The sequence below is a fragment of the Paramormyrops kingsleyae genome, chromosome 19 (genome assembly GCF_048594095.1).
Source record: "Paramormyrops kingsleyae isolate MSU_618 chromosome 19, PKINGS_0.4, whole genome shotgun sequence".
Classification (NCBI taxonomy): Eukaryota; Metazoa; Chordata; class Actinopteri; order Osteoglossiformes; family Mormyridae; genus Paramormyrops; species Paramormyrops kingsleyae.
In genome coordinates, this window is record NC_132815.1 from 19,989,460 (window position 1) to 20,005,726 (window position 16,267).

Here is a 16,267-nt window from a genome sequence, read left to right on the forward strand (position 1 = left end):
TGTAAACACGATGGCGGATACATTTTTCATCGTCCAATCCGTAACAGGATATGGGCGTTATGTGTCACAAATCAAATTTACATGGATTCCCTTTAATGAACCAAGCTGGGAGCCCCCCCCCCCCCCCCCCCATGTCTCCCTTAAGCCAACCTCACTGTGCTGTAAACAAGCCCAATAACAGAAGCAAAACAAGCCTGTGAAGCAGGTGTATCGGTGATAGATATGTCTGTCATTTTGCCCCAGGATTGAATATGAACCAGAAACAGCCAGAAATAAAGATGTTCAGAAGGTAAACTCGGATTTATTGAAAGGAAATAGGTTTCTTTAGAGCCCTTCGTCCTTCCTTTGACACAAAATCAAAATGGCAGTTACTTCTCATTGCCTTAATTTGTGTTTTATGATACTTTTACACTTTTACATGGTTTGCTCAAAGTATAAAATGGTGCTTGGTCCTCCGCCGCATTGACCCCTCGGTGTCAGTCATGGGGTTCTGTCATCGCTGCCCCGTGTTCAGCCCAAGACATGGTTCCACGCAAAGGGGTTTTTGAAATGTAGTTGGTGGGCGGCGATGCATGTCTTCGACGGCTGGGGACAGATAGCGTAGAAAGTGATTCCAGAGAAAATTCCCTTCTGTTTTACAGTACTTATCGGTCACAGAAACATATTTAAACTTGGAAAGCGCCCACCCTCCATATTGCCCAGGGACTTGCATTTATTCTTTCCTGTTAACAGAAGGAGAGAGACTATGCCTCCCCTTACATGGGGTTACATGAGTTAGCGCAGACAAGTCACTGTTGTGCATTTCCTTCCCCATAATTTATTATCTTTGCCTAATATGAAATTGCCTTCGCTCTACATATAGATGCGCCTGATTCATCCATGCTGCTTCAGTCCATAATGAACCAAGATATAACATATCGATACAGCCGTCAATGTAAATAACAGTTCTTAACAAAGGGAGGGAGAGCAGAAAACATTTTCAGATATTTCTTTGCAACTGAAATGGTTGATTAGACATAATGAAAATAAGAAGTCTGGCAGGCAAATTTACAAAGGCCCCTTTTAATGTCGTTCAGAAAAGTCATTATTATTGATGCGAGTGCCTCTCTTGCTGACTCCGGTAGGTATATTAGAAACATTCAAGAAAGTTTATACATCCATCCCAAGCAAAAGCATCCAAGCGTAACATGCTAAGCGCAGTCCTGCAGTGATCGACTCCCTAAATATGTCACGTTCTCACTGTGATGAGGAGGACTTTGCGTCGGCTGGCTCAGTTTGGCGCCGCACACCTGTGAGCGCCTCCTACAGCCCTGTCAGGTGCCCGCGGGCTGCCTGTCGGCTCCAGTGACAGATGCACTGATTCTCCAGCTGGCACCAGATGTCCTGGATTGCGTAGTGTGACCTGCAGTGTGTAAAGAAAGCACTGGGCTGGGCTGCAGTGGGCTGGGGGGGGGGGGTGTCTGATTTTCCTTTGGGACGTGGAGACAGGCTCCTGCGCCATCAGATCCACAACCAGAAACTACGACTCAGAGCAGGGAGAGAACATTATAACCAAAGCTCATAGCGGTCAAAAGGACCCTAATTCATTATCCTTGCACAATTATTGCCTACAGTCAAGTAAATGCTCAACATCTTCACCAATGCTTTGTATTTTCTGAACATTATAATCATATAATTGTACTTTCCAACCATCTTGCATAAGTTTCTGTACTGTTCTGGTACAAAGTTACGGTAATCCTTGGCTTTTAATCTAGCTTGAGACTGTTCTTGTATTTGTTTTGATTTTGTCTGCTCTGAATGTGTTTATTTAACTTCTGTATATTTTTTTATTAATTGTACAGCACTTTAGTCAACTGCAATAGTGCTTTATGAGTAAAATTGGCTTGACTTGATCCTGGATGCAATCCTAGGATGAGATGCTAAACTGTTGAAGAGAATATACTAAGAGGCACTGATTTAACTAATCATATGTCTTCCCCACAAACGCAGCGAGAGCATGGAAACTCCACACACACTCACAACCCAGGAGGTGTATTTGGGTACGTTGGGTTGTATCGGATTGTATTGGAGGTTCCGGGGGGTGTAAAAGCTGTAAACCTGGGAGGAGGGGTGGTGGCGATGGTAAAAGTTGATGATCGGATCCTCATCAACTCCAGTCACTGTAACACTCTAACACTCTAACACTGTAACAGGGACAAGGGAGTACTGATGTACTTCAGAAGTATGTACAGTATGATGCGAAGATGAAATTTACGTTAAATTTCTCGTTATACATTATCTATTGTGTTGTCACTGTGCCAGTGTTCTCCCAACCGCGACGCTATTTTGGGTCATACAGGGCAAAGGCGTATACGGTGTATGGGGCACCAGCAGCCAGGCCAGTAGGCAGGATGATCGATTTTCTGGAAGCCCCGGCACCGTCACACAGCTGCTTCATTATCAGCGGTCAGAGCAGCTTCCTCATGCCCTCTTCGCAATTAAGGGCGTAAATACGATTTTTGATTTAATGTGGCGCTTAATTGAGGAGACACGCTTGAACGGACATAAGGTCGCTTATGCACGGACGGCTAAATCGCTGACAGATGCCGTGACCTTGTGCTATGAGTTCTGCGGCGGGGCACTACCCCCACGCTCTTCCCCACGCTCTATCTTCTTCTAGAACCACAAAGTCGTGTGCAAGTGGCATTTATCAGGAGAGGCACGAAAAGCCAACTTCAATCAGATCATTTGATTTCCAAACTCAGGCGTTGCCATGTTACGGGTTGCTTGGCGCTGGCAGCATCCCGCTATCACCGTGTGCTGAATGGCAGCCAACGCATTCGATTATTCGCATCAAAGCTGGCTCCGAGATGAAGGAGACTTTGCTACTGGCAAACCGTTAGAACATATGAATTTTCCCTTTTGTTCCTCTCGTCATGAGCCAAGCCCAAATCTCTGAATGCTTGTGGCGGACCTGGAGGCCCCATCTGTGAAGTGCATTCATGGCCTAGGTGAAGGACCCATAAAGTTGCCTCTGGAGTGGGCTGGGAGATCCGAGTCGATGCTCGAGCCTGATAGCGTCTCCCGCAAATAAACCAATAAAGGGATTCTGCTCGTCACAAGCCGCCAGAGCGCTTTGCCCTCTTTCAGAGTGAGATATCCATAAATGCGGCGAATAAAGTCCGTCCGCCGTGCTGAAAGCTGCTCAAGCCTGTCTCCAAAACCACATCCCGCTCCAGGGCTGTCAGATCAAGAGGCGAGTTTTTTTCCCCTGCTGACGGTGTCTCCGGCAGAGCCTCTTAGGCCAGAGTCACTCGGGGTCTGGGTGCTAAATTATTTGGCATCCCATAATTACGCAACGTATCGAGAAGAGCAGCTTGTGAACTTTTCCATTCCGAATTCCTTTAAATTATTGATGAGTGCACCTGGCTCTTTTCAGCTCTTAGTGATTGATAGCAGACAGTGATAGGGCACTGATTAATACCTACTTCAAGAATGTTATGTGAAGGGAGCTACAGTTATTATTTACATGCTTAGAAAAGCTTTTATCCAATCAACATGCATATCTTTTTTACATGTATTGATTTAGACAGCTGGATACTTTACTGAAGCAATTCATGCTCAAGGGTACAACGGCAGGCTTTTTTGGGAGTTCTTGGGCACTTAAGCATCGCGCTACCATCTACCAATAGCACTAAAATTAACACCCCCTCCAGTTTCAGAACTACTACACAATTACACTGTAAAACACCATTTCCATGTGGTTCTTTCTGGTGGGGGTCACAGTGACCATTAATATTGAGAAACTGAGTGATTCATTCAGACAGTATACCAGGTATGTGGGCCTATATTCAAACATATATAATGGACAGTACTTTATCAAAACTGCTCTGAATACATGAGTATATTATTGCCCTATTGGTGGCTGTAGTCATGAGCCACGATTTAAATTTGCATATTCTCTTAGCAGCATCCAATGGCGTAGCCCGACGGGATAGGATGGGATGGGCCCAGTGCTGCCCACTCTGCAGACTGGTGTTTGGATATATTCAGATTAAATGATGATGCATGAGACCAATAAGACACCGTGAGTCATGCCAGGGAATATGAGCCACAACAAACAGCATCATTACATCCCAGGCTTTTCCTCCTCTTACCTTAGAGCCGTCTTTCCCAATCCTGTCGTTGGAGACCCCTCCAGTCAGTTCATGGTATTGCATCCTCCCAGCTCCCTACCAAAATTGTGGACTGTCTGGGAGGGAGCAAAAATGTGGACCATGTGAGGGTCCCCGGGTTGGGAATCAGCGCCTTAAAGTAACAGCAGTAACTCTCCCAGTGTTCACTGTTGTGGGACCTTCTGCCTAATGGCTAGTCTGCACAAGGTGTCTTCATTAAAAAACATGCTAGTACATTAAGCCAGCAATGACGATGGGCCCAATTACCTTTGGCACTGCTGCCGCTCTTCCACTAGTTGCACAAATTAATAATTGCGGAGGACTGGCATCCTGTTGAAGGCGTCCCCTGCCTCACGCCGAGGACGTTCTCTGACAAACTCCAGACTGATCACCAGCCCGGATGGGAGAAGAGGCTATAGAAATATGAAGGAAGGATAGGCATGCTTTAGCAAAGAAGCACTTCCCGATGAAAAGAAACTCCCCTCCGGAGTGAAAAAGAAACACATTTATATTTCAAGCAATGATTAGATTGATAGACAAAATGAAACGAAGGAAGCAAATGGGGAAAAAAGACATGTGGTGCAAGTTTGGGCTTCTTAACTTACCAGGGGTGACAATTCTGCCGAGTAGCATAAGGTGCAGCTGCCAGTGTTCCAGCTTCTGTGTTCAGCCCCCCCCCCCCCACCCCCAAGCTGACACTGTCATCTAGGTCCACCTCACACTGGAGAGCGCTGGCTCCTTCGTTTGCCTGCATTAGCTGCCTAAGAATTCCGTCACTCTGATAAATCACACTGCCTGAGTGATGTACAAACACTTCCAGTGAGATTTATTAATGAATCTTTAGGGCAACGGATCCGATTAAATGCACCTAATGGCACTGCCAAATGTCTGCGATATGAGCGATTTACACCCAGTGCTCCATCGCTGGGGTGTCGCCGTGTGCCCCCGCTACTCGGAGACCACTGTCTCCCGCTAAGAATGCTGGGCGGGGGGGGCGAGGACAATGCCTGTGCATTTCCCGTCGGCACGGCCACTCAGGAGCAATTTTAAATTGTCACTGTTTGCAGATGCTTCCGGAAAGAGCCAGTCTACCCTAAAATTAATACCGCTGAGATAAATTAGGGCAATAAATTACTGCTTGTGCTTTAAAAAGTGATCTTGAATTACACTTTTCCAAATGCTTTTAAGAGGAACGATTAAGAAGCATGCCTAAATTGCAGGCCCCTGCAAGGACCACAAAGAAGAAAGACTTAGCATCTGCTATAGTCTAGCATTGCACACAACAACAGTTATTATATATTAAAATACTTAAGTGATCATTTCCTTAGCAGGAATCTGCTTCCTCTTCGTGTGTCACTTTATAACATCTGCATTTAGCCTTGCAGTTGCTTAGCTTAAGTACTGCTGCTGGAGGACGGAGAGGATGGCCCGTTTTCACGCTGTGGCTCAAAATCAGCGCCGCCTTGTTGTTGCTCCGCGTGCAGCGAAGCATTATGATAATGATATCATCAGATTGATAGCTATTCTCCTTGTCGCGCTAGTCACCATCAGGCCCTAAATGATATTTAAATGCTTCTGAAATCAGTTAAATTTGCTAAAAGTAGGTCAGAAATGTGGGAGATACAGTCCTACTTAATTAGTCAGATACTGTATGATAAAGCTTCATTGAGCATTAAAAAAAGAGGATGAACTGTATTTGGTATCCCTCGGCACTCCGGAGCCTTGTCCCTGAAGCTGCCCGCCCCATCCCCTCGCCTCTTTGTTCCGGTAAACGCGGCGCACCTTTCCCGCTCCGATTTGGCATGGCTACGCATCTCTCTCGTCGCAGAAATTAGCTGGCCTGACATTCTTGTCTACACTGCCATGCTTGTTTTTATTTTTATTTCTCTTTTCCCCCGAAGCCCTTATGCTCTGCGGGGTGTATGAATGCAAGGAATTATTTGCAATATGGAAACTTTAATTATGCTATAATATCATCGTTTCTTTGAAATTACACGTCGTCTTGTCTTTTAAGTGCCTTTAGTATCTCTTTTTTCTTTTTTCTAATGATGCTCTCTGTCCTCCTGTTGGATGATGGAAACAGATAGGCCTGGTTTCAATCTGCAAGCTTCAGTGGGCTTGGAGACGACGCTAACAAAATCGTAGACCACCGCATGAGACCCTTAAAGAATTTAAAGCGAGTAATTCTTTGAGACTTTCCCATTTAGATCAGGAGACAGAGATGGCTGGGAGCTAATTAAAGGTTGGGGTTTAAAGTACCATGTCAAACAAGACTCAGCATGTCCGTACCTAGAGACCCTCAGCACAGACAGTGACCAGCCTCCCTGGTTCTTCTGCAGCACATACGCCTCTCCCACCACTGTCTGCTCTCCTTAACCTCTGCATGAAAGAATCATCTCTGCAGTTAGCCATGTGGCTAACGTTGTGTTCCTGAAGCTGAACGCCGCTGTGTACAGAGAATTAGCGGGTGCTAAATGAATGTGGAAGCAACAGTGTTAATCATCTCCTTATCCTTGCATAAATCAGCCTTTATGGAAATCGAGAAAAATAAATCATATATCAACATATATCTGTACGTAAAAATACAGTCCATTACCAGCAGCACTAATACACTGGTACAGTGACACAGCAAATTATCTAAAGAGTAAATCAATCTTCGGATTTCATTCTCGGTCAATGAAATAATCAGTCCAACACAAGGCCCACTTACTGAAGGTACTGTACTGTATTAAAGCGGCTGCTGAAGATTACCTGCATTGATTGTCAAGCTTCAGCTTAACCCATAATGTGCCGGAGACAATGCAGGTACAGCCCATATTGGCATTTTTCTGCTTGTGTAGCACAGATCAAATTATCTGTTTTAGATGGAAAATGAGCAAGACACAGTGTTTGGTACATATTCATAAAATTAATTACAGTAATATAACGTGTTAAATTATACACGTATTTTTTGGTGTTTGTAATGGGCTCAGTGTACTTATCCTAATTGGAATTTAGGTTGTCATACAGGAAGAGCAGTCTGAAGATATTATTAGGTGAATATAGAGTTCAGAACAACGTGCTTAAAATTAATTTCTTGTAAATGTGATATTCAGGGTATGGGTGAATATGCTAAAACCTTTTTAAATGGGAATATTTAAGTCAGTAATGAGTCAATGATATTTAACGTGTGTCACTAATATAATCCTTTCCCCGATTTAAGGATTATGTTTTAAGGATTATGTCTGATATTACGTAATATCATCATTATTTACAGAGAAGTAGGTACAAACAATTTTACATTTGAAATGAGCCATGAATATGCGAGCGAGGGTTATTCCTGTAATCCGCTGCCCCTGAAAGTTTGTCGTGAGCTTGTTGTCTAGTCTAAGCATGAAATAGTGTCATCTGTGTGACTCCATCCATGTAATTGCATTTGCAGAATTAAACCCGGATAATTTTAACAAAATTATATTGTGACTGACAGAGTCAAATGATGTTCCTGGAGAATATATCACCTGACAAGTATAACATACAACTCTGTTGGCCAGAATTTGAACAGTTTCTTGTTTTCTTCAGAATACCCAACAAACTCAGTGGTGCAACAGGTGACACGTGTTAAATGGACCATCAGTTGCTAAGCAACTATTTTTTTCTGCCCTATTGGATGTAGTACTCTAATTGGACTACAGTTCACCAAATATCTTGAATTCTCATAGATTCAATAGGTATTCAGTGAAGCAAAGTAAAGGACATTTCAGTAGTCATTCAGACTGAATTAGAAGGTGCGTTGTTGCATAGAGAGGTATGAATGCCTATTAGAGTAATGACATTTTCCTTTGAGACAAGGTCATTTATTACCGCCCCCCACCAAAATGGACCACCAAAATCCATGAATCCTGATGTTGCATTTATAAGGTTTGAAGATGTCTACTTTTTGAAGGATAGGTTGACATGAGTTATTGTAAGGGGAAGAAAGCATATTTGTTTTAATTTTAGAATTGATTTAGTCATAGTGTACACTACAACCCGATTCTGATCAAGTGTACACTTTGTCCATTTACTGCCAAAATTAAACATAAATTCAAATACATTTACATGCATCGTCTTTCCAGTGGATTAGGCCTGGATTTCCACTTAATATCCATTTCATACCTTCTAGTACTTATGAATTCAACTTTTGTGTTTTCATTTTTCTCGGAAGCAATCCGGCCTTTTTCATTTTGAAACAATTCTTCTAGCTGGTTATCAATTACTTTTGAAATCAGCTGCATGCATATTAGTCAATGCCTTCTCCTGTTAGGTTGATTAATTGTTCCACACCTGAAGCTGAATCACTGATTAGATACAGTATAAAACAGGCAGACATATGATACATACATACAAATGAAATGTGTTGTGAAAACCTACGATGCAAATCCATGTTACTCTTCTTTGGCTGAATACATGTAGATATGTCAACATGAATAATACATATATACGTGCATGCATATATTACTCTGTAAGTCCGATTGCTATTTTAAATTGTGGTAAATGGTGCTGCAAAGCTTGCAGGCACGTTTAACCATTTGCTGAATGGCTTCATAATCCTTACACATCCCCCTCGGGTGCGAGGCGGTCAATTTGTTACCGGGGCGACGTTCCCCCCGAGGAGATGAACAGGCCGTCGACGCAACACCAATGCCACAGCCTGGCGGGAGATGAATCTTTGATGAAGGCGAAATTAAAACTCTGCAAAGGAGAGGAAAAGGGGGGGGGGTGCAGTGGGCTGCTGGGAGAGACAGAAATTGATGTTCTCATGAGTCTCAGGGCTGAACACAGAGCTGTCATGGAAAGACACAGCGCTGGGTAGGCAAGCAAAACAGCCGCAGCGTTTCGGTGGGACGTACTTGGAAGGGACAGTGCCATTCTGCTGGTTGCGGCGGGGGTGAAACTCTCCGCATCGCTGCCCTGTTTTCTCGTCTAGCCAAGACACAGACCACGAGGAGCGCAAATCAGACCTCCCAAGGCAACTGTCCTTAACCTGATTGAGCAGCATCTGGAGGCCCACGGCTGTAAAAATACCATCACCGTGCCCCGTTTCTGATTGGCTTACCTTTCCCCTGGAGTGGAATGAGCCGGCATAAGCAGGACACGGCTCTCGGTAATGAGGCCTCTGTGATCCTGTAACTGCGTGGATCCCCAAAGCCTGTGTTCAGACCATCTGTCTCCTGCCCACCTCCTGCGCACCTCCTCCGCCAATGCTAGGAGGGGTTCCCGCAAACCGATGACCACATGGAGGGACACCGAGCCTAACAAGAGGACTTTTGTCGCCGTGAATCTGCTTCCTTGCCACCGGCTCAGCAACAGGTCCAGTCATTGTGGGAGGGGGAGGGGAACTCTCCAAACATGCAGAAATCCATTTCACGCCCATCGCATGTAGCAGTGCCATCACATTAGCGGGTTAAATATTTTTAATCAAATATTGAACTCTGAGAGCCTTTCATTCCTGATTCCTCTGCACCACCCCATTACTTATTGTAAATGCTCTGAAGTCAAAATCAATTTAACTGATTTCTGGTCCACGTTCATGAATCAAGTTTTATACGCACCTTGGGAACCTTTCGCCGTTCCTGAAGTCGAATGGATTCTGCAGAACTGGCAGTTCTCTGTCAAAGTTTGTCTCCTAATTGGGCATCAGGTGGCATTAGGGTGGGAGCAGATGCCATTAGGTGGCCGAGCAGCTGAAGTATTTGCGGCATTGGGCCTCGGAAATGGCCCCACCTTTTTATACTTTGAGAATAGTGGGGGACTGTAATGTGTGCCAATTCAATTACTCACATAAGAAATCAAAGTCAATAAATTACCAACAGCCTTTTACCGGACAATAAAAACATGACGTAAAGGAGCAAAGACAACAGCTTCCTTCTGTTGATGTTAAGTCTGCAGATACTTTCATGTCCACACGGTGTGCTAATCTCAACATCATCCTACTGCCCCCTGCTCCTCCACTTGCCTCTCCGCTAAGGACGCCCCCCCGCAGATTCATCAATCGGCTTTCTGCTTTCACGGGGGCAGATAACATTGTAGTTTCCTTTAATTGCGTGTTCGAGGAGGAGGATCCGACCCTGATCGCAATCGAAGCTCTTCTGATGTTTTCTCTGCAAACAGCGTACCGCTGAGCCCAGGGTTCTGGTAAGTTCCGTGGCTGTGCAGTAATACCAGCTGGCAGTCTGTCAGGCCGGGGGCCTCGGCCAGGCAGCCTGGAGCCCCCGGCAATCGCTTTCATTGATTAAGACAGATGCGAGGTCCTGCTGAAGGACGCCTTCACAAATAGAACCTGAAATCAAGACCATAGATAAATTGTACGCGCGAGACAATTTCACACCAAATTGATTGTCAGTTTAGCGTTTATATTCTTACCTGTCGCAACAAATTGTCTGGTGCCGAGTTTTATTGAGTGGTTTTGGGGGATGGATACCCTTCAGCACGGAAGAAGTGCAGAGAAACAGTCGGCAGCACTGTGCATGCCAGCCAGGCGAATATTGATCCGTTCTGCGTGACAACCTAAATCGCTCATAGAATTTTACCAATGCAAGCAAGACATTGTAACATACTGTGAATCTATTTGACGAGGTGAATCCTAAGCACTCCCATGGTTGTTCATGACTTCATCCTTCTTCTTTTTTAAAAACAAAGTTATGGTCATAACATATATCCAATTTATCATCTGAAATGTAATTTTTACCTTATACCAAATGAAAGCTGGAGCTTAGGTTATGTATGACAAATGGATGTTGAAATCATAATGATCTTTTTTTTTGTGGAAATTCACTTATTTTACCCAGAAAATAGCAAATAAACAGAAATGAATCAGCACTTAACAGGGAGTGCTATAAGTCCACCTGGCGTCCCAGAGCTGTGTTAATGGATGAATCCCGGTCTCGGCAGAATAGCCACACTGCCACTGGGCCCCGGAGTGTGGCCCTTAAAGCCCTGACATGCTCCAGGTATGCCAGATAAACAGCTGACCCTGGTTTCTGACCACCATGCTTCGCTCTCATCTCACACGCGTGTGCATATGTCTCAAAGGAGAGCATGATGGAATATGCGAAGGGAAGCACTCTAATGCACCTGTGCAAATGGAAAATTTCCATTTTTGGTGGGACTAGCTAACAATATGACAGAGCATGACGTAGCTAAATTGCAGATAGCATAGAAGTGATGGTAGCACTTTACTTAAAATCATATGAACCACGTTCATAACGAATAATAATGCATTCATAAAGCACTATAAACATAGCTGTATAATGTATTATAATGGTCTGTATAAGAATTAAGGATGTTTTGTACTGCATTATGAAGGTATCTATAGTGCATTATAGATGAGAGATCATAAATCATTCATAATGCATAATAAACATGGCTATAATGTGCTATGCCTCTTTATAAACACTTATATCAATGTTTATAATGCTTTATAAATGCATTATAATGCATTATGGATGTGTTTATAAATTTCTAAAACCATGGCCTTACGTAAGGTGCTACCGAGTTGACTGAAATAGAGAAGCATGTACAGCAGTTTGACTGAACTGGAAGTTAAACGATACCATCGTGAGACGGAATGGGGAGAAGCAGGAAGATGATGGTAGTGCAGGCCCATTATGAAAGAGCAGAGCGACGGAACAAAACAGAGGAGAGAATCCCCAAGCTAATAACTCTTTAATCCTTTATACCAGCTTCATGATCCTTATAAAAAATTATGTGAAACTTAAATGTGAATGAGAAACAAATGTTGACCAATCGGGCCACGACCTCTCTTGCTGGAAGCTTTCCACGCCGTTCTCCTGACCAGGTCGCTAAGTGTCTTTGGACTGCTGCCTAGTGGCCAGTAAAATGCCTTTAATAAGACGATGAGAGGGGGCATCCATCTCCAAATCAGACCCTGGGTAGCTCTGCTGTCACTGGGATAATAAAACAGTATGACCTAGTTGAACAGACCCCCAGAATCCATCGTCCTAAGAAAAATGATCAGCACTATCTCTGCTCATTATCCATCACGGAGCACGCTCCAAAATTAAAGAAAGGTTAGAATTTATTCTAGAATGAGCTGTCTGCATTATAATTTATGGTGTTTTATTTTTGTTGTTTTTCTCTACTCCTCTCCCACCCTCATATGATCGTACTGTGAGAGTAGCTGTCCACAGCTGACCGGGAATCTGTGGGCAGCTGATGTATTCTCTTCCAAATCAGGGCCCCTCCCACTCTTCCTTCTTTTACTGCTCTGACTCACCTGGCATCATGCAGGGGATCAGAATGCACAGCGCTGACACCTGACAGGCCGATAAACCAGCATACTCTGGCCAATTACTCCCTCCCTTGGCAAGAAGACAGCGGTTTTGTTTAGGTAAACGTCAGATTTGATCCACAATCCCAGCGTTTGGGCTCACTCTATGCTTAGTCACTAGCTTTGTGTTTTTTAAATCTATTTTTAAAAATGAAAGCTGTTTTGTCAGGCCTTTGCTATTATGCACATTACCAGAGATCAAATCCAACTGGACTCCAACTCATTTGCTGTTAGTCACTTTGTAACACTGTCCCATGAGCTGGGATTGTTTTTGAAGGTCACCAGGACGCTGAGTAAACGCTCACTGCTGATAATGCCAAGGTCGGTGCTGCTGCATGGGCTGAAGCCAGCGCCCACTCGTGTCATGAATCATGATTTCTAAAGGCCAGAATTCTGTCAGCCCGTCACGTGACTCCGATTCACTCTAAACACCTTCGTCCCTGGCTTTTGTGGGGGCTTTTTTACAGATAACAATTAAAGACAAAAGTTTTTTGTTCTCTTGAGGTATTGTATGTGGACACCCTGTTGTCGATACTCATGCCATCTCATTACTTAATTATTGGATAGTCATTAATTCAACCTGTTGTTGATATTCAGGCTGTCTCAATGATTAATGGCCAGGGAGTCATTAATCAGTTTCAAAAGTACAGAAATGTATTTGGTTTCATGTAAAGGAGGGTTCGTTCATAAATCAGTCATGGCATTGTGTTTTTTGTTTAATGAATACAATTTATTTTTCAAGTTTGACCTTATATGCATCAAACGAGTTACTTTATGCTGATCTTTCTAAAAGCAAATCCGAGATGGTAATAATATTTGATATTGAAAAATGGGGGCTCCATACCGGATCATGTGACAGCTTGGGCATTAGTTCCATTTTCACAGTGATTTAGGAGGTGTTTGGGACATGCTGCGGCCTCATACAACCAGTGCCATCCAGAAAGGTCTCTCAACAAGCCCTGCATTCCGTGAGCCACCCCCCCCAACAAAAGTCAAACCCTAATTGTACCAGCACGGCTGTTTATTAATCAAACATAGATTTAATTGAACTGTTCACTGGAACCAGCATGCCAAACGTGCCAACCAATTAGCATCCCTGGGTGGTGGTGGGGGGTGGGACATTTTAGAATGACACCACTGACATTTCAGCAAACATTTCATCCCAGAGTGCATTTGGGGACATTCGATGATGGAGTGACCCTGTTTCGTTGTTTGTTCTTGTTTGGAACGAGCAATCAATAAAGCTTCGGATCATGAATTCCTGAAATACCTGCTGCGGTCTGCTGGTCGTAGGAGATGCCTGACCGCCTGGCCGTCCTGTACGCCTCACTCTCATCTCCTGCCGCGCTTATTAAAAAGCCCTGCTCCTGCCAAACAGGGCGGCCCGGTCTCTCGTTCACGGGTCGGTCATAAATAAATGGCCAGCTCTGACAGACGTCCTAAGGACTCCGGTGGTGGCGCTGTGGTGGCAGCAGTGTAGCCTCACCGTCATCCTCACCAGGAATCCGCTTCTCTGCAGGGACGGACTGGTCCCCAAACTCCCACAGCCGTCCGTCCACTCACCGTGAGGCGGAACACATCGGACGTCAGATGGGACATCGGTTCTTCCTTTCTGCGCTTAATTCCTTTCTGTAATATAAAGCAAAGAGCAATAAAAATCCCACACGCATGAAAGCGATGTTTGTGTGGTCACTGTGTGCCTCTTTATAATTGGGACATCATTGCTATTCACACTTTTCCCAGGTTACTTGCGTTTACCTGACCTGCCTGGGCCAAGCTGTGCCCAGCATCACAGGGGGACAAACTGCATTTAAATCCTGCTCTACTTCCTTCATACAAACTAATTACTGTACATGTGCTGGGGTTTATTTCCCGCTCCGCCTGTTCTGATAAAGCGTGTGGATGTATTGCAGTTAATAATGATAATATAGACAAAGATAAAATGAAATATTCATGTTCCCCTTGCCGAGGAGCAGTGTTTGTTTATTGGTTTGTAGTACTGCGCTCTCCTACTTGCTGCTATAATTATTTCGGTTCCATGACGGACGCTGGGGTTTACAGCAACATGCACAGCAGCTGAATATTTAATTGAATGGTGCCTTTCTTAAGCTCGCTTAAGGCGGCATGCAGACTGCAGTTCACACTTTGAACAGGGAACCTCTGAGCTCCTGTTCCTCCCTCCTACTGTCAACGCCATCCATACAGGGGGAATTGAGCGTGGAATAGCTCCCATGTCCCCCCGGTGGCCTCGATCAAAGCAGCCAATGATGGCGGTGTAAACGTTGCGTGGCACTCAGTCCTCAGCTGTCCGCATGGTTGACCTCTCCACCTCCCAACCCCCACCCCTCACTCCCTTGGCTGTGACCCAGCCCTCCCCCTCACCCACCAGGCCAGGGGACCCCCCTACCAGTGCCCAGCAGAAGCCCACTTGTTAAATAGTCACATTTCCCTTCAAAATGCCCTTCAGCCTCTATTGTTCAGCCAGTTTAAAAATACATCAAAGGACCAGTGTTAAATTATTATCAGCCACCACCACGGTATGGGTTTCTGGGAGCTCGGCCTGAAATATTAATGCCTGTTTTTATATATATATTTTATTTAAACAACTGTGCCCATTGCTCATTACAAAGTGAACCAGCAAAGTTAGGAGGAGATCGATTGAGAACCAGCAAAGCCGGACCTAATGAAGCAGTCGGGCCATGAGGGGTCCTCCTGCTTCAGTGTCTACTGCTACCCAGGAGTCCCGTTTATTGTTGCATGTTAGCATGAGCAAATGGTCCCTGGCGGGAGCTGGGTGTGACACCTTGACCGCGGACTCACCTTCCTCCCAGAAGGCCCCAAATTGCGGTAATGGATCTGAGCGTGAGGTGGCTGGTTGGCGTGCACTTAATGCTGGAAGAACTTATCGATATGTTAAAAGATCTCAGCAAGGGGGCAGGGGTTTAAAATGGGGAAAAAAGCTCATAGTCTTGCAACTCCAGAAGCTGGCTTCTTCTGACTGTCACAGGCCATTGACTGCTGTAGTTTAACCCCATTTGTGAAGTGCTTTGGCTTTTCATGGGCTTCACGTTCCAGACCGAGGGTCTTTGACGTCCCTCGCTCAGCTTGCAGCAGGTTCTCCGGCCCCAAGGTGAGCTTTACCAAGTTTGGCAAAATGATGCTGGACAGCAGCTTTTCTAAGCTGCAGTCCAAATAGACCAGTCACAAGGTGCCGACCGAGATAACAGAAATTAAGACAAGTTTGAGAAACATGACTTGTGTTCCTGCATTTTTATTACCAATCTAGTCAATTCAAATTCATAATGCTTGTAGTTCCATCATCCTATCATGTATTTCCATATTGCCAAAGAATAGCACTAAAGTAAACATATAAACATGAATATAATTACACGCTCTTACATTATAGAAAACTTTATTGCAGATGAAAGAACTGAAAATGTAGCGTACAATTATATACAGAACTTTCTGCAGTTTGCCACATAATACAATATGTCACATAATACAATATGACAAAATAGAACTGAGATTGCTATTGGTAGCTTGTTACCCTGCCTCACCTCCCTGATCAACCAGTATGTGGTAAAGCTATTTCCCAGAACTCAAAAATTTCAATTTAAAGTAAAAAAAAAAATTGATTAAACTTCATTAAGCCATTTGAAAAAGACTTAATTATAGTAATACACAAGTTTCCAATCATGACGAAAAAAAAATCTGACATAGACCCACTTAAATAAAAATATTAATAAAATCGATTAGCATTCCAACATGGCCGCTAGTCAGACTATGCACTTCCTGTTTGTTTACA

At 44.2% G+C, this 16,267-nt stretch overlaps 2 long non-coding RNA genes across 3 annotated transcripts; both read right to left on the minus strand.

Annotated features, from left to right (window-relative positions):
• Positions 1–300: 300 nt before the first annotated feature.
• LOC111841754 (uncharacterized) lies at positions 301–4,828 on the minus strand. Of its 2 annotated transcripts, XR_002837748.2 has the most exons (5): positions 4,760–4,828; positions 4,422–4,567; positions 4,137–4,231; positions 1,290–1,402; positions 301–585 (listed from the first exon to the last, which is right to left on the minus strand). It is a non-coding gene; the product is annotated as an uncharacterized lncRNA (long non-coding RNA). The 2 variants fall into 2 exon arrangements; XR_002837749.2 differs by lacking the exon at positions 1,290–1,402.
• A 4,194-nt stretch (positions 4,829–9,022) lies between these two features.
• LOC140581180 (uncharacterized) lies at positions 9,023–10,684 on the minus strand. The gene is made up of 3 exons (XR_011984248.1): positions 9,725–10,684; positions 9,229–9,424; positions 9,023–9,095 (listed from the first exon to the last, which is right to left on the minus strand). It is a non-coding gene; the product is annotated as an uncharacterized lncRNA (long non-coding RNA).
• Positions 10,685–16,267: the final 5,583 nt, after the last annotated feature.